At 33.6% G+C, this 5,035-nt stretch overlaps 1 long non-coding RNA gene across 2 annotated transcripts; it reads right to left on the bottom strand.

Annotated features, from left to right (window-relative positions):
- Positions 1 to 427: 427 nt before the first annotated feature.
- Positions 428 to 4,523, bottom strand: LOC141720816 (uncharacterized). Of its 2 annotated transcripts, none has more exons than XR_012574566.1 (4): positions 4,154 to 4,523; positions 3,565 to 4,047; positions 1,779 to 1,896; positions 428 to 978 (listed from the first exon to the last, which is right to left on the bottom strand). It is a non-coding gene; the product is annotated as an uncharacterized LOC141720816 (long non-coding RNA). The 2 variants fall into 2 exon arrangements; XR_012574567.1 differs by having other exon boundaries at positions 428 to 836.
- Positions 4,524 to 5,035: the final 512 nt, after the last annotated feature.

Genomic DNA, 5,035 nt, shown 5'->3' with positions numbered 1-5,035 from the left:
CCGACGTTAAACATAACTTATAACATCGGTTTTACTGGAGGAGACGATGTTAAACTTCTACTTTAACATCGGTTGCGTAAGTTAAATCGATGTACATTGTTCTGGAAGACATCAGTTATCTTTAGATTTACTTTTATATACTTGCACAAAGCGATGTGTTTTAACATTTTAGACATCGTTTTAATTCCTATAATTCGATTTGTTTTGTAAGTTTAGACATCATTTTTAATTTAAGCAGGTGATGTGTTTTTAGTTGCTTCACATCGGTTTTATAACAAAAGAAAAAAAACACTAAATCAACATTAAGAAGTAACACATAGTTGTTTACTTATATAGGATTATACTTAACATATCATTACAACTATTATACAATACTCATAACGTACGCATCACTGAATGCCTGTAACACGCATAATTAAACAAGCACACAACACAACTAACCCAGACTCAGCTGTACCAGCAGTTGCAATAAATGGTTAAATGTTACATGATTGCAGTCGATACAAATATAATGTTATATTGGTGGAGATAATTTCAGGTTTATCAAATTATTCCATAGCGCATTACATGTAACTGGATGAGACCACAGGGTTCAAATCTACTAGGAACAATCATAAAATCAGCCACAGTTGTGATCATATGGGCCAACAGAAAATGTACATCCAAGTATTGGAATCATCAGCAACTGATAGACCAATAGAGAAAAGACACATACACTTTTTTGAAGATCTTCACCGCTATTTTTTCCAGCCAAAAAGTGAGGATACAAGCTATTACTTCCTTGCTGACGTAAAAGGCGATCATGTTTTAGCATTTCACTCATTGCTCTTACATCCCTACAAACCCATTACAGCAGATTATATTCCACAGCCTGTTACTAGATCATATGCAGACTATTCCCTAACAACCCATTACAGCAGATTATATTCTGCAGCAGTATATGCAGACAGTCTTATGTTGAAGCAGATCATTGTCAACCTGTTAGTATTAGCAGCAAGTTGAACATGGCTACAGAAGAAACCTCATTTAATCTGATATTACATAGCAAGAATAACAAAAACATTGGTAATTTAGTAGTACACGGAAAAAATAGCAAACTACAACATTTAGTTCTCACCAACATAAAACAGTGGAAACATTTAGCACCCAAGAAGAGAGGAAAACTTCTAAGAAAGGAACTAATAATAAAAATAAGAAATTTTCATAATAAGATCTAGCAGTGTAAAAAATCATTACCAAAACCTAATGGCAAAAACAATAGATTGTGCAATCAGTAAGCTTTGACTATTAATGTGTAAACGACTGGACTATTAAACAGAGTCATGCGGTATGCTCAAATATATATGATTAGATATATACTTAAAATGAAATTATATAGATCAGACATGTAATGCTCACTATCAGAAGAGTGTAAAAATTCCAAGAAATTTTAACAAAAAATAAACATAAAATTACTAATTCTTTCTATAACATCAAGACAACATACTGAGAAACACTGTCAAAAGCATATGGCACAAACAACGCCCATGCGCAAAGAACCAATTATTATCAAACTGTAGAACACTGAACCAATCAAACATTACGTCATCAATCGACACTGGATAAGTTAGATAAGAGACCTATTTGGCATAAGACATGAGCAGAGAGACTGCGTATAACATGCCATTAAATTAGTTGAAGGGCCTCAACAAACAAAACATGTTTCAATCGTGTGATATGACAGAGTTCACTTACTAAGCTGCAATATAACAATAATTGTGTAGAGGAGAAGGCTGAACCTTGGCAAAGCACCAACTTTGGAAGCATCTTTTAAATTATGTAAGCGGTTTTTCTCTTGCTTCTCTACTCGTTGCTTCTTTTCTGTACGCCTCTTAGCAAATGGATCATGTCCAGGCTCTGTGAAAAAATATATATATACTCCACTCAGGAAGTGAACACCAGGGAGGGGATGTAACATGGCATGCAGATCAAAACAAATAAAAATACCAACTCCCATCAATTTTTCCCTTGAGAAACTTATTACTTATACAACATATCCAGATATAACCCAAATATAATAGAAGTAATAATTCATTTTATACCATCAGTTGTTGGACGTCTAGGCTTTGGCAGCTGAATTATGTAAGAAAAATAGAAATTATGGGGTGAAATTGGTATTTTTGAGATAGCGATAAATTAAAATTATCCTGCTATTTCATATAAAAGTACAGAAGCATCTCTTCAGATGTTTTCATATCAATATCTTGTACGAAATTCCTGCAAAAGCTTGTGTATGATTGTGTGGACTTGGGATATCAAATTATAATAATTAGTATGTACAACAGCCATCAAATCCACAAGTGACCATAACATATACCCGCTCTCTTTTTTCAAGTGTTCATTCAAAACTACCCATGAAAGTGTTCATTCAAAACTACCACAAGCAACAAATCTGTAAAGGTACTTAAATTCCCCGTGTCATGTATAAGATACTTAACAAGTGTGTGTCATTCATTCTAGTACTACAAAAGCCAAGGATAGCACTTGTTAGGCAAGTGATATTTTGAGAAATAACTGTATTTTCTTTCAACAGGCATTTATAAAGAAATATAACTCGCAGATATAGGTACACACGAAAAATTATTCCTTATTAAGTTGATAACTGCATATGCTAGCTGAGATATTTGTATGATATACTTATAACATTACTATGTGTTATAGTAGGATATGCTTCGAAGAACCACAAACACAGCAAACATTATGGACAGATTAGTTCAGAAACTAAAAAAACGAACGTAGATGGTAGTGCCCTGTTATAAAACAAATGGAGAAAATAACCCGCTTCACATACATCACGCTAAATTATAAATTCAAATCAGAAGTTAACTGTTTCAATTTATTATATGTCCTACAAACAAGATCGGAACCTTTTATCTTATCTGCAACTGCCAATGATTATCTGATTTTTTATTGAATAAAAAACAATGCTAATAGCCATCAAGCATATATCAGTAAGCAATCATAACAGTCATGATATTAATTACTTCAACTCTATTTCATGGACCACAAATAAGTCATAGCCATATGTTCACACATCTGATAGGCTACACATAACATTAATATTGAACACATCCAATTCAGAACTGCCACCAATAATAGAGAAAATACAACTCTATTATTATTTTTTTCTCAATTTGCATATAGTATCTGCCGGCATGACCAACTATAATATTCAGTTAGAATAAAATGTAAACATCATCACCATTAAACTACCTAAAGACGGTAGATGATTAGGTTCCACTAAACCACTGTTTTAAATAGTTTACAAATTCACTTATTACAGAATAGTTCCTATGATTGAAAGTAATCATAGTTAAACGAAATAGAACACTCAAAACATACCAAACATGAAGTAATTATCTCATCAGACAAGCACAGAAAATATTTACTAAAATCGCAGCAAATAAGTACTTCAAAGGCACTCGAATAAAATATAATCGTATGAAATCAAACACAGACAGTCTGATACAGAATTTACGCGACACAAAAATAGAAAGATTCGAGTACTAATCATCAAATACGTACCTCATGTTGACACTGTTGGAAGAAATATGAGCAGAAACATTCTTTACAACCCAATTTTCAGCAGCAGGCACACTATTAGCCAAAGAATAAAGCATTTCATTAGGAATACCAACCATGACTTCTAATCCAGAACCTTTAAGAGCAGTCAAAGTGATTGAATCTGCATCAAATAGCTTCACTTTTTGGAATCCATTGTCCTTAAGAAGCTTCATAGTTGTTGATATTTCTAGTAGATGTGTAGCTTGTGTTCCCCAGTATTCTCCAATACAATTCACAGCACTAGCCACTGAAAAACCCATAAAACTATAGCACCAATCATGATCCCATGATTGGTTCTTGAACTTGAATGTATATCCATGTTCCCAGAATTATTGTTATACCTGAAATAGACCAAATCTTTAAAATAATTGTGTCCCAAAAATCTGTCACACCTGAAAAAAACCAAGAACTTGAAATAATTATGTCCTGAAACTTCTGTCACACCTGAAAAAAGATAAAGAAAAAGAAAATAGCTCTTTTAGTGATTATGTCTTAAAACTATTGTTACACCTCAAAGAAACGCCAAGAAATAAGAATGATTATGTCTTACTCCTACACAACTCAGCACAGAGAGCAAACCCAGCTTCAAGATTAACAAAACTCCAGAGACCGACTCTTAATCAAACTCGATTAAAATCAGAACATAAAATTTAAAAATAAATTTGAAAGAAACATTCTTTTCTCATACTAATCGAGTAGTCCAGACTTCTTTCAAGGCTTTTCAGCACCAATCGAGCTCGATTTATGAATTAATTGAGTTTAATTAATATAAATAGGTTTGTACAAAATAGGGGTTTTAGATTAAAGAGAGTGAGTGAGAAGAGATGTTTTAGATTAAAGAGAGTGAGTGAGAAGAGAGACAGTGAGAAATGAGAGAGAAGAGAGAAGAGGGACGATACAGCGAGAGAGAAGAGAGAAGAGAGAAAATAGAATGAGAGAGAGAAGAGAGAATGAGAGAGAGAGAGAGAATGAGAGAGAGGGGGGAAACAATTTTAGTTAAAGGGGGAAAAACTGAGAATAAAATTTTTGGTTAAGGGGGGGAATTTTTTGGTGTATTAACGGGGGAAAGAAAGAAGCGGGTCTTTTTTTTAAATGATTATAGACATCGGTTGGTTAAGATACTGATGTTTTACAATACCTTTAACATTGGTTTTGAAGTGACCGATGTTAAAACCGCGTTTAACATCGGTGACATTTCTAACCGATGTTAAAGGGGTGATGTCATAGGCACTATTTCTAGTAGTGTCAGCCTGGATACACTTCAACAAATCTGCAAATTCAGTCTCTATATACTCAAGTCTCAGCACTGCAAGACTCCAACTCTTCTCTCACTGCACAAGTTCAAGCCTTGACATCTCTTATCATGAGCCAACAAACAGACGTCCAAACCCTGGTTGACTCTCATAAGCATCTTCAAATACAGAATTTTATA

This window comes from Apium graveolens, chromosome 4 (genome assembly GCF_009905375.1).
Source record: "Apium graveolens cultivar Ventura chromosome 4, ASM990537v1, whole genome shotgun sequence".
NCBI classification, from domain to species: domain Eukaryota; kingdom Viridiplantae; phylum Streptophyta; class Magnoliopsida; order Apiales; family Apiaceae; genus Apium; species Apium graveolens.
Note: the sequence above shows the minus strand (reverse complement) of the source record. Positions and strands in the feature narration are given on the sequence as shown.